Consider the following 13423-nt stretch of genomic DNA (forward strand, 5'->3'; position numbering starts at 1 on the left):
GAGCCTGAACTCACTGATCATTATATGCAAGTGCTCATGAAGCCGCTGAAATCGGGTCAAGCTCCCAGGACCAAATTCCTCGTGAAGGAATTGCTCTATATGCCAAGGACAATCTACCGCATTCTGACGAAGACCATGTGTCCCATCAAAGGCCATGACTCATCCGATGAAGAAATAATCGGAATGATGAAGAACATGCTTTTCAACATCATGCATGGCATCCCCATCAATTATCATGACTTCTTCATGAGGACTCTGGCGAATGTTGCACTTTCTCCATTTGAGCAAAAGCCTTACGCGTCGTGGATCATGAGATTCCTTCGAACTAGGTCTTCACTCAACTACAAGGCTGATTTTCAAAATCACCTCAGCTACTTGCCCCCTATTGAAGTCCTCAAGCGGACAATTTCCTCATCTGATGAGAAGGGCAAGTCACCAGCCGTGATCGATGAAGGCATTCATCCATTGGATGGTCAGTTACGCAAATCTGCATCTTACTCCACCAATGATGACTCTGTCACTCATGATAATGCTGCCAATGCTACCAAGACAAATCCTCAAGCTACTGCTCCTCATGTGCTGACTGATCGTGAACTGCTAATTAGTCTTCACCAGAAGGTGGATCGCAACCACAAGTGGGTTAAGCTTCAGTTTGGTTCTATTCTTCACAACATGACTTCCACACATAATGCAGTGAAGAAAAACCACTACTACCTCCATCATGTATTTGATCGCACCTGGGTTATTCTGTCACATCTCTATGGTGAAGAAGATCTGAAGCAAATGGGATTCAAAGAAGACTTTGACTGGTCTGCTCCTCCACCGAAGAAATTCAAGAGGGTCAAGGTTCCTTCCTTGGTGGCCAGCTCATATTCTTCATCACGCGCCACGGACGAGCATGAAGACTTGGACGACACTGCAGCAGGCCCTACATCGACTCAAGACCCTAACAATGCTGGCGCTCCTCCATCTTCATGATATTCTTCAGGGGCGTTAGTCCTTAGTTTCAACCCTTTTGGTCATTCGCTGACAAAGGGGGAGAAATTTGAGTTAGTCTTCAAGCGGGTCTATCTTATATGGGCATTTTTTTCCTAAGTTACAACTCTCGTTCTTCTATTGACTTTGCTGGATCGAGTTGTAATCTTAAACTCTATGGTGACCTGATACTTTTGTTGTGTTCTTCTGCATGCTTATTCCTCATTAATGTTAATGCACGCATGCTGAATAACATCAGTCACCATATTTCATCGTGCATTTCAAATTCTTCATATTATATATTTAATGCATGTATGAATTACAAGATATAGGGGGAGATCTCCATGATTATACTCTTCAAGTGTGCATTGCTTCAAAAGCAAATTCCTCACTATGCACATCTTCAGGGGGAGTTCTTCTATATCTTGCAATCAAATTCCTCAATATCAGTATTTACACTTCACATGTTTATCCCCATTGAAAACTTAACCTATATTGTCATCAATCACGGAAAAGGGGGAGATTGTAAGTGCATCTAGTGTCCCTTAGTGATTTTGGTGTATTGAAGATTTATAGGTTAAGGACTGATGCATTTGTGAGTGTACACAGTTCTATTAGTCTATGAGGAGTTTGATATTTACACAGAAAGTCGACCCCTAAAAATGAAGTTCTTCGTCTGAAGACTTTGGATATCTGAAGACTTTGAAAGTGAAGAAATTGGTGCGACCTTGAAGACTTGGTATTCATTCGAGGAACATGAAGCGTGAAGACTTCTGTTTTCATAGTTTCATTTTCTCTTCCTTGAGTCATAGGAAACACCGTACTGTTAAAGGGGGTCGAGGAAATACTAAGGAAAAATTTCCATGTGATGCTCAACTCAAAATCCTACACCTACCAATCCCTTCGAGTGAAGCCATTGGAAATCTCATATAGTTCAGTCATATTCTTTAGTGACAGAGACAAAGTTCTTCTGGCCTCTGAGGAATTTGTTATGACTGAGGAGTTAGGAATTCACCAGTGTGAATTGCCTACACAATGAGGAACATGATAGCCCTGAGGATTCTGATAGTCAAAATTCCGACCGTTGCTGTGCTATGCGCTAGCTATTCCAAAATATCTACCCACCTAACGGTCATATCAGACAAGGGCATTTATGTCTTATCATGTCGGGCTGCTCCCTAGGCTATAAATAGCCGCCCCCTACAACCACTAGCTGGTTGGATGCTCCGAGAGAAACTGATACTTGTCATTTGAGAGCATCCCATCCTTCGAGGACTTTGAGCAAAAAATCATCAAGTGAGGAAAACCAAAACCCAACACACCTACAACCCAAAGTGATTGAGCATCACTGAAGAGATTGATCCTGCGTGGATCCGACGCTTGTTTCCTTTGGAGACTATGCTTCTTCCAGACGGTTAGGCGTCAAGGTCTAGAGCATCCAAGAGGAATTGCGGATTGCCAAGTGACTGAGTTTGTGAAGGTTCGGAAGTCACCTGAAGACTTACCACGAGCGATTGGGCGAGGTCTATGTGACCTTAGCTTAAGGAGAATACGGTGAGGACTGTGTGTCCGGGACTAGGTGTCCTCGAGTTTAAATACTCAGCCGCTCCAACTAGATGTACAACTGAGACTGCAGTTGGAACTGGTCTACCAAATCATTGTCTTCACCAAGCCTACTGGTTCCATTTCCTCAACTCTTTCATTTCCTCTTTTCTGTTGTTGTATGCCTGTTCATATCTGTTTGAAGACTTTGACTGAAGACTTTCTCAATTTCCTCAATTCAATTTCTTTAGTCTGTCCGTCTTCTTTCTTGTGTTATCCTGTGTTTACGCTTTCTGTACTCTGTGCTTGTCTTCATTTTATCATGATGACTATGCTTGTGTTTTGTTATGTTACTTTTGAGTACTAATTCTGCTGCTAGTTGTTCTTCATTTAGGAATTTCCTCATCAGCAAATTCCTCAGTGAAGAATTCATAAAAATCGCCTATTCACCCCCCCTCTAGTCGATATAACGCACTTTCACTGATCGATACGACTAGAACTGGATACTCATGATGAGAATTGGATTGTGATGAGAAATGGATAGTACGTCTCTGGGATTTCTTTATCGCAGGGAGTCGAGAAAGGATCTCTGGCCGAGGTTGATAACACCACTACTACTTTACTTTATGCTACTTTACTCCCTCATGTTTGCTGCAAGATGGTGGTTTCTAGAAGGTGCTAGTCTTCGATAGGACTAGCTTCTCCCCCTCTTATTCTGGAATTCTGCAGTTAGTCCACAGATACTACCCCCTTTCATTGATACCGATGCATATGTAGTGTAGATCCTTGCTTGCGAGTACTTTGGATGAGTACTCACGGTTGCTTTGCTCCCCCTTTTCCACCTCTTTCCATTCTTCTCGGATGTTGCAACCAGGTGGTGGAGCCCAGGAGCCAGACGACACCACCGACGACTGCTACTACCTAGAGGGTGCCTACTACCACGTGACGGATGCCGAGGACAAGGAGTAGTTAGGACGCTCCCAGGCAGGAGGCCTTGACTTTTCGATCGATGTTGCTTTTGTGCTGGCCTTCTTAAGGCAAACTTGTCTAACTTATGTCTGTACTCAGATATTGTTGCTTCTGCTGACTCGTTTGTATTCAAGCTGATGTATTCAAGCCCTCGAGGCCCCTGGCTTGTAATATAAAGCTTGTATTATTTTAATTTGTGTCTAGAGTTCTATTGTGATATCTTCCCGTGAGTCCTTGATCTTGATCGTACACATTTGCGTGTATGATTAGTGTATGATTGAATTGAGGGCGTCACAGCTATGAATGTTGGAGTGCAATTTATCCTTGATTGTCTTCCTTATGAGTGGCGGTCAGGGACGAGCGATGGTCTTTTCCTACCAATCTATCCCCCTAGGGGCATGTGTAGTAGTACTTTGTTTCGAGGGTCAATAAACTTTTGCAGTAAGTAGATGAGTTTTTTATGACTAATGTGAGTCCATGGATTATACACACCCTTACCTTTCCACAATTTTCTAGCCTCTATAGTACCGTGCATTGCCCTTTCTCACCTCGAGACATGGTGAAAACTTCGCTGGTGCATCCAAACCCCGTGATATGATACGCTCTATCACACATAAGCCTTATTATATCTTCCTCAAAACAACCACCATACCTACCTATTATGGCTTTTCCATGGCCATTCCGAGACATATTGCAATGCAACTTCCACCGCTTCTGTTTGATGACCTGAGCATTCATTGTCATATTGCTTTGCATGATCATATAGCTAATATAGTAGTTGTGGCTCAGCCACCGTGCATCATTTTTATACATGTTATGCTAGATCATCTGTCGGAGGCATTCATATAGAGTCATATATTGTTATAGGTATCGAGTTGTAATTTTTATTTTTGTTGAGTTATAAGTAAATAGAAGTGTGATGATCATCATTTTTAGAGCAGTGCCCCAGTGAGGAAAGGATGATGGAGACTATGATTCCCCCACAAGTCGGGATGAGACACCGGACATTGAGAGAAAAAAAAGAGAAAAAAAGAGAAAAAGAAAAAAAAGAAAGAAAAAAAGAAAAGAAAAAAAGGAAGAAAAAATAATAAAAGAGAGAAGGGGCATTGTTAGTATCCTTTACCACACTTGTGCTTCAAAGTAGCACCATGTTTTTCATATGGAGAGTCTCCTATGTTGTCACTTTCATATACTAGTGGGAATATTTCATTATAGGCTTAGATGCACACCCACTTAGTTTTCATATGGAGCTTTCATACACTTATAGATCTTAGTGCATTCATTGCATGGCAATCCCTACTCCTCATGTTGATATCAATTGATGGGCATCTCCATAGCATGTTGGTTATCCATGTCGATGTGAGACTTTCTTACTTTTTTGTCGTCTTTATATTTACCCCTATCATCATATTCTATTCCACCCATAGTGCTATATCCATGGCTTGCACTCATGGATTGCGTAAGGGTTGAAAAAGCTGAGGCGCGTTAAAAAGTGTGAACCAATTGCTCGGCTTGTCATCGGGGTTGTACATGATTTATACTTTGTGTTAAGAAGACAGAGCATGACAAGACTATATGATTTTGTAGGGATAGCTTTATTTAGCATTGATATTCCGAAAGACATAATTGTTTGTTGGGATGCCTGAGTATTGATGTCTTTATGTCAAATTATAGACTACTGCTTTGAATCACTTATGTCTTAATATTCATGCCATGACTAGACATATGATCAAGTTTATGTTAGGTAGCATTCCACATAAAAAATTATCTTCTTATCATTTACCTACTCGAGGACGAGCAGGAATTAAGCTTGGGGATGCTGATACGTCTCCATTGTATCTATAATTTTTGATTGTTTCATGCCAATATTATTCAACTTTTACATACGTTTGGCAACTTTTATATGATTTATTTGAAATAACTTACTTATCTAGTGCCCAGTGCGAGTTCCTATTTGTTGCCTATTTTTTTATCACAAAAAATCCATATCAAACAAATCCTAACATGATGCAACTCCATGGAGAATTATTTTGGAATATTTGTGATTTTTGGGAGTTGGAATCACTGCAAACGGAGGCCCACACAGACCACAACCCACCAGGGCACGCCACCAGGCCCAGGCACGCCCTGGTGTATCGTGCCCTCCTCGAACGTCGGTTGGAGCTATACTTCGGGCGCAAGGAAGCTTATATCTGGGAAAAAATAGTGTAAACAGATCAGCGCAATCGGAGTTACGGATCTATGGGAATTTAAGAAACCGTGATGGGGCAGATCTGGGGAACGCGAAACAGAAGAGGACAGAGAGACAGATCCAATCTCGGAGGGGCTCTCGCCCCTCCACAGCCATGGAGGCCATGGACCAAAGGGGGAACCCTCCTCCCATCTAGGGGGGAGGCCAAGTAAGAAGAAGAAGGAGGGGGCTCTCTCCCCCTCTCTCCCGGTGGCACCGAAACGCCACCGGGGCTAGGATCGTGATGGCGATCTACATCAACAACCATGCTACCGTCAACACCAACTTTCTCCCCCTCTATGCAGTGGTGTAACACCTCTTCCCCCTGCTGTAATCTCTACTTAAACATGGTGCTCAACTCCATATATTATTTCCCAATGATCTATGGTTATCCTATGATGTTTGAGTAGATCCGTTTTGTCCTATGGGTTAATCGTGATCTTGGTTGGTATGATTGTATATTTTATTTATGGCAATGTCCTACGGTGCCCTCCGTCTTGCGCAAATGTGAGGGGCCCCCGCTGTAGGGTGTTGCAATATGTTCATGGTTCGCTTACAGTGGGTTGCGAGAGTGACAGAAACTTAAACCCCAGTAGGTGCGGTATGACGTATGGGAGTAAAGAGGACTTGATACTTGATGCTATGGTTGGGTTTCACGATCTAAATGATCTTTAGTAGTTGCGGATGCTTGCTAGAGTTCCAATCATAAGTGCATGTGATCCAAGTAGAGAAAGTATGTTAGCTCATGCCTCTCCCTCATATAAAATTACAAGAATGATTACCAGTACTTGTTATCGATTGACTAGGGACACTGTTTATAAGCCGGCCGGGACTCTATAAGCCACAGGGCGTCAACCCGTGTATATAACGGGATGAGCTGCTGGCGGCTTAGGGCAAGAAACAACTCATCGAGAGCCGGGCATAGCGTATCTCGCTCCCTGGTCATCGAAACATCAATACCAACCCAACTAGACGTAGGCCTTACCTTCACCGTAAGGGGCCGAACTAGTATAAACCTCTCGTGTCCTTTGTCCTAATTAACCCCTTCAAGCTTCCTAGATGCGATGGCTCCACAATTAAGTCTTTTCACGAGGATATCTGACGTGACAATTCCACGATAGTTGGCGCCCATCGTGGTGCCAGCGCATGGTGGCTTTGAGTTCTTGAAGGGCAACTTCGAAGGGCTCAAGGGATACGTAGTGGGCCGGATGACCAAGAGTCGTCGCGGCAAGATCTACACCGACGATGAAGGCTAGGGCCCCGACGCCGGCTCAATTGAGTACGGGTACCGGGCCCCCTTTGGCGGAATCCACGTCTTCATCGGCCGGATTGGTGAGCCGGGCCCTGAGCCAGACAACTGCACCGACCTCGTCGAGACGGCTCAGCGTGCGAGGAAGGCCCGAGTTCAACCTGTCATGAAGCGTGCCTTCATGGGCTGCGTCCACGGAGAGAAGCTTTCTGAAGGATCTGAAGGAGGTGGTGAGACGACCATCCTCTCGGATGATGATTCGTCTGCCAGTTCAACAGATTCGCTTTACCAAGTGCAAGACGGCGTGCTTGGGGGCTGTTCCGATGGCACTAGTATTCCGGACCCCTATGAGCCGCCAAGATGGGCAGGAGTATTCATGGCTGGGACTCAACCCGGCCAAAACTCTACGGCCGCTACAACAATAACATCCGGAACGGGGGCAGCCGGGGTAGGAGGCCTTGTGCGCCCGCCGGCTCAGGTACTGATATATCTCATGGACAAGCTTACGGCCCTGTTAACCACCACGGTTATTCCTGGGAACAAAGATGAGCATGACGCGGAGGTAGCACGGGTGCGTGAGGAGATAGCTCGGGCCAAGGAGGCCTTGGCAGCTGAGGACACTAGATTAGCCACAGAGTGGGCGGCTCTAGATGCACGGGCACAGCGGCTACAGTCAGAAGCTTACCAGCTCGTGATGAGCCTAAACGCGTCTAATGAGGTGATGAGGAGGAGACATCAGAAAACCTAGTCCCGTTTACCTCCGAATTACGACCCTCAGGTTCTTTTTGCTACACCCGGGGCCGGCCCAAGTAACCCGCGAGAGACTAATTAGTTTATGACAGCCGGAGCAGGAGGACCGGCTCAGCCTCGGGAGATGCCACCTCCCCATGGGGGCATGGCACCGCCTCGTTATGTGCCGATACCACCGGGTCACTTTTCCAACCCCATGGAGAACTTAATCGCGGCATCGGCGCGCTTGGCAGCTCTTCCCATGGACGGTGATGACCCGACAGCAGTGGAGACCCGGAGGGTCAAATAACTTCTCCAGACGGCCTTGGCTCAGCAAGAGACCTATTCTTACAGCCGGGACATGATTCATTCAACTCCTCCGCCTTGGTTAGCACCGCCTCATCAAAACCGGAGTCCGAGTTACAGCAGGCACATGGAGTCTGAAGCTTTGTCAAGCAACGCCCAGCGCCGTAACCAACCCGGCAGCTATAATCCGGTGCAGGATCGGATACGTCAGGAGAACAAGCAGGCGACTCAGCTAGCGGCCCAGCAGACGGCTCGTCAAGATTTCCCAGAGTATCCGACGACTTCCATGGAGACGGGAGTAGCCACTAGAACTGGCGGTGTTCCTTGCCTGGTGCCGGCTCTGCGTAATGTGCGCCTACCCAAGGACTTCAAGGGACCTCGAAAGGTGCCGAATTACACGGCCGACTTATAGCCCGGAGCATGGATCAAAAGTTATGAGATAGCCATGGAACTGTTGGAGGTCAGCGACGCAGCAATGGCTAAATACTTCACCATGATGTTAGATGGAACAACCCGGTCTTGGTTAAAGGGTTTGCCACCCAATTCCATTGGCTCATGGGCCGAGTTAAAAGCCCGTTTCATCCAGAACTTCAAGGACACTTGTAAGCAATCTATGTCGATTGTGGACTTGACAAATTGTAAGCAGGAGGAGGGTGAATCTATGACTCATTGGGTACGCCGGGTCAAGGAGATAATACATTCATCTGACAAGATGGATGCCGGCTCTGCAGTCCTCATGTTGGAGAAGAATTGCCATTTTGAGCTGCTAAGGCAGAAACTGGGGTGCCTTAAGCGTGATTGCAACGATATGGGTACGCTGATGGCGGCTTTAGTCAAATACGCCGACTCTGATAGTAACAAGGATCCCACGTCTGATGAGGAAAAGACCGGGAAGGGAAAGAAGAATGGCAATGGGAAGGGTCAGCAGCATAACCCGGCGAATCAAGGAGGCAATAAGCGTAAGGCGTATGGTAACCCGGAGTTTGTAGCCAATGCCAATACACAAGGTAACAATCAGAGATGTAAGAGCAAGCCGCCTCGATCCGGCGGGTCAGGCCCATCTCTTGAGCAGCTACTCAATGAGCCCTACCCGAGGCACGGCACTTGGGAGCGACCCGCCACCCACCTGTGGAAGGATTGCGCGATCATGAAGGCGTTTAAGAATTCCAACACCTTTGATGGCAATCATGGGTCCGGCGGCGGCTCAGAGGCTGGCGGTTTTCATGGCCCGGGTGGTGGTTCAAGTTCCGGCTTTCAGGGACATCAAGCCGGCTATAATCAACGACAGTCTGGTCAAGGAGAGCAGCAGCAGCAGCAGTCGGGTTATCAGAGCCATCCGAAGCAGTTGAATAGTGGGCAGTATCACGTGTTTACCACAAGCTTATGCAAGCATGACCAGAAGTTTCATAAGAGGGCCGTAAATTCTGTTGAGCCGGCAGTTCCTCGTTATTTGAGGTGGTCAGAACAGCCCATTGTATGGAGCAGAGAAGATCACCCTCCACGGGTTGATAATCCGGGTCAGTTAGCCTTGGTGGTAGCACCTCAGGTTGGTGGATATAAATTCACTAAGGTACGCATGGACAGAGGTAGCAGCATCAATATCCTCTATTATGAGACCTTTCGACGCATGGGGTTGACTGATAAGAATTTGAGGACATCCAACACTGTTTTCCATGGAGTGGTTCCTGGTAAGTCAGCTTATCCAGTTGGCAAGATTGAACTGGAAGTGGCCTTTGGAGATGAATATGATTCCAGGGTTGAGAAACTGACGTTTGAAGTGGTCAAAATCAGGAGCCCGTATCATGCTCTGTTTGGGCGGCCGGCTTATGCTAAGTTCATGGCACCGTCGTGTTACATCTATTTGCAGCTCAAGATGCCGGGTCACAAGGGCACCATCACTGTGCATGGAAGTCGAAAGGTAGCCTTGGAGTGTGAAGAAGGCGATGCGGCTTATGCAGAGTCTGCCTGTGCAGCAGAAGAGCTCAAATTTTAGCAAGACAATGTTGACCCGTCGGATATGACCTCCCTGAAGAAACCAACTACAGAGCATGACCCAGCGTTGAAGTTTAAATCGGCCGCTGAGATGAAGCTTGTTGACTTCACCCCAGGTGACTCTTCTAAGCAATTCAGCATCAGTACAAATTTGGATCCTAAATAGCAAAGCGCGCTCATCGAGTTCATCAGTGAGAACCGGGACATCTTTGCATGGAAACCTTCTGACATGCCGGGTGTACCGAGGGAACTCGCTGAGCACACTCTCAATATTGATCTGAAGTATAAGCCGGTCAGGAAGTTTCTTCGACGGTTTAACGAAGAGAGACGGAAAGCTATTGGAGAGGAAGTCGCCCGGCTCTTAGCGGTCGGGTTTATTATTGAAGTTTTTCACCCGGAGTGGTTGGCTAACCCGGTGCTTGTCCTCAAGAAAAACGGCACCTGTCGGATGTGTGTGGATTACACGGACTTAAATAAAGCTTGTCCGGCTGATCCTTTTGCTCTTCCCCGTATTGATCAAATCATTGATGGTACGGCGGGTTGTGAATGTTTGAGCTTTCTGGATGCTTACTCTGGTTATCATCAGATCAAAGTGGCAGTTAATGACCAAGAGAAGACGGCTTTCATCACTCCGTTTGGAGCCTTCTGTTATGTATCTATGCCGTTTGGGCTCAAGAGTGCTCAGGCGACTTATCAGCGATGTGTGCAGAACTGTCTACATGATCAAATTGGGCGCAATGTTCATGCTTACGTGGATGACATTGTGGTGAAGTCCAGAGAGAAGGAAACCTTGATATCTTACTTGAAATAGACCTTTGATAATCTCCGGGTTTATAAGATGATGCTTAACCCGGCCAAGTGTGTATTTGGTGTACCCGCCGGCAAGCTCTTGGGTTTTCTGGTCTCAAACAGAGCCATTGAAGCTAATCCGGAGAAGATCAAGGCGATTACCTCTCTGACTAAACCGGCGTGCGTCAATGATGTGCAGCGACTGGCGGGTCGTATTGCCGCTTTAAGCCGGTTCATAAGCCGGTTAGGTGAGAAGGCCCTACCGCTGTATCAGATGATGAAGAAAACAGACACTTTTGTCTGGAGCGATGCTGCTGTTGCTGCCTTTGAAGATTTGAAGAGACAGTTATCTGAACCTCCGGTTCTTGCGGCCCCCATTGATAAAGAGCCGTTGCTGTTATATGTGGCTGCTAATTCATGAGCCGTCAGTGTTACGATCGTGGTGGAGTGTAAGGAAGCCAGCAAAGAGCATCCGGTTCAACAGCCGGTTTATTATATAAGTGAGGTGCTTATTGAGTATAAACAAAGGTATCCACACTGGCAAAAACTTGTTTACGGAGTGTTTATGGCAAACCGGAAGTTGAAGTAGTACTTTCAAAGTCATCCTACAACCGTGGTAAGTTTTGATTCCTTGGGAGACATCATACAGAATTGGGAGGCCACAGGACGAGTTGCCAAGTGGGCCATCGAGCTTGGAACTCATGGATTGAAATATATGCCGCGTACTGCTATTAAGTCTCAAGCCTTGGTGGACTTTATCAATGATTGGACAGAGTTGCAGGCACCTGAGGAGAAGCCAGATAACACATATTGGACTATTCACTTTGATGGGTCCAGGCAGTTAGAAGGCTCGGGGGCTGGAGTGGTTTTAACTTCCCCTTGAGGTGACAAATTTTGTTATGTGCTCCGGCTTATGTTTCCTTGTACTAACAATGCAGCTGAGTACAAGGCCTTACTCCATGGTCTCCGGATGGCCAAAGAGATGAATTTAAGTCGGGTAAGGTGCTTGGGCGACTCAGATCTCGTGGCCCAACAGGTGTCAGGCAAGTGGGACTCCAAGGATCCCCTTATGGCGGCTTATCATCGTGAAGTAGATGCTATGGCTGGGCACTTCAAAGGTTATCAAGTGGAGCACATTGATCGAAGGAAGAATGAGGCGGCTGATGCTTTGAGCCGGTTGGGATCTCAGTGTAAGCCGGTACCGCCTAACACCTTCCTCGATGTTTTGCATAATCCTTCTGTCAAGATAGCTATAGAGGAAGAATTAGCAGTGCCAGACCCAGAGGCACAGCTGGTGGCAGCTCTTCACGTCATTTCGGATTCGACAGTGCCATATTTGGCCTATATGACCCGAGGAGAGTTGCCTGAGGACGAGACATTGGCAAGGCAAATCATCAGGCGGTCCAAATCTATGACGATTGTTCATGGTGAGTTACATCACCGAAGCATCACTGGGGCATTTCAATGTTGTGTGTCGCCTACGGAGGGCCAAGAGATACTTCGCGAGATCCATGAGGGGGATTGTGGCCACCATGCCGGGTCAAAATCTCTTGTGGCCAAGGCTTTCCGTCATGGTTTCTACTGGCTGACGGCTCATGCTGATGCGGAGGATCTAGTCAGCAAATGTGACGGATGTCAAAAACTCTCACGACGAGCTCATGTGACGGCTCAAGAGTTGAGGATGATTCCAATCACTTGGCCATTCGCAGTCTGGGGGCTTGACATGGTTGGACCTTTCAAGAGGTCTAAAGATAAAAAGACACACCTCCTGGTGGTAGTGGATAAGTTTACAAAGTGGGTTGAGGCAGAGCCAGTCAGTAAGTGTGATGCAGCCACGGCGGTTTAGTTCATGAAAAAGGTGATCTTTCATTTTGGTTTCCCACACAGGATTATAACTGATAATGGCACTAATCTCTCCAAGGGTGCCATGGAAGAATTCTATCAATGAGAACATATCTGGCTTGATGTTTCGGCTGTTGCTCATCCTCAATCAAATGGTCAAGCAGAAAGAGCTAATCAAGAGATCCTGAAGGGTATCAAGCCCCGGCTCTTGCAGCAGACTCCAGGTTGTTGGGTGGAGGAGTTACCTTCTGTGTTGTGGAGCATCAACACTACGCCTAACAGATCTAGAGGCTACACACCTTTCTTTATGGTGTATGGTGCAGAGGCGGTCCTGCCAAGTGACATCCGACACAATTCACCCCGTGTGGCGTCTTACGTTGAGGCTGACAACGAAAAGCTCATCAGGATGCACTTGACTTGTTGGATGAGGAGCGAGACTTGGCAATAGCCCGCTCGGCGATTTATCAACAAGACTTACGCCACTATCATAGCCGCCGGGTCACGAGCAGAACCTTTCAGGAAGGCGACTTGGTGCTCCGGCTCATCCAGGATCAGTATGACATGCACAAGCTATCCCCACCTTGGGAAAGAACCTTTGTGGTTAGCAAGAATCTGCACAACGGGTCATACTACCTCATTGATGTTCGAGAGCACAAAGACTCACGTAAATCGGAGGAGGAGACCCGTCGACCGTGGAATATTGCTCATCTCCAGCCTTATTATACTTGAGCCACCGGCTCTCAAGATGTATATATTTTGACAATGTATATATTATATAAAGAAATAAAGCAGGACCTCTA

Source organism: Triticum aestivum, chromosome 1B (genome assembly GCF_018294505.1).
Source record: "Triticum aestivum cultivar Chinese Spring chromosome 1B, IWGSC CS RefSeq v2.1, whole genome shotgun sequence".
In the NCBI taxonomy this organism is placed as follows: domain Eukaryota; kingdom Viridiplantae; phylum Streptophyta; class Magnoliopsida; order Poales; family Poaceae; genus Triticum; species Triticum aestivum.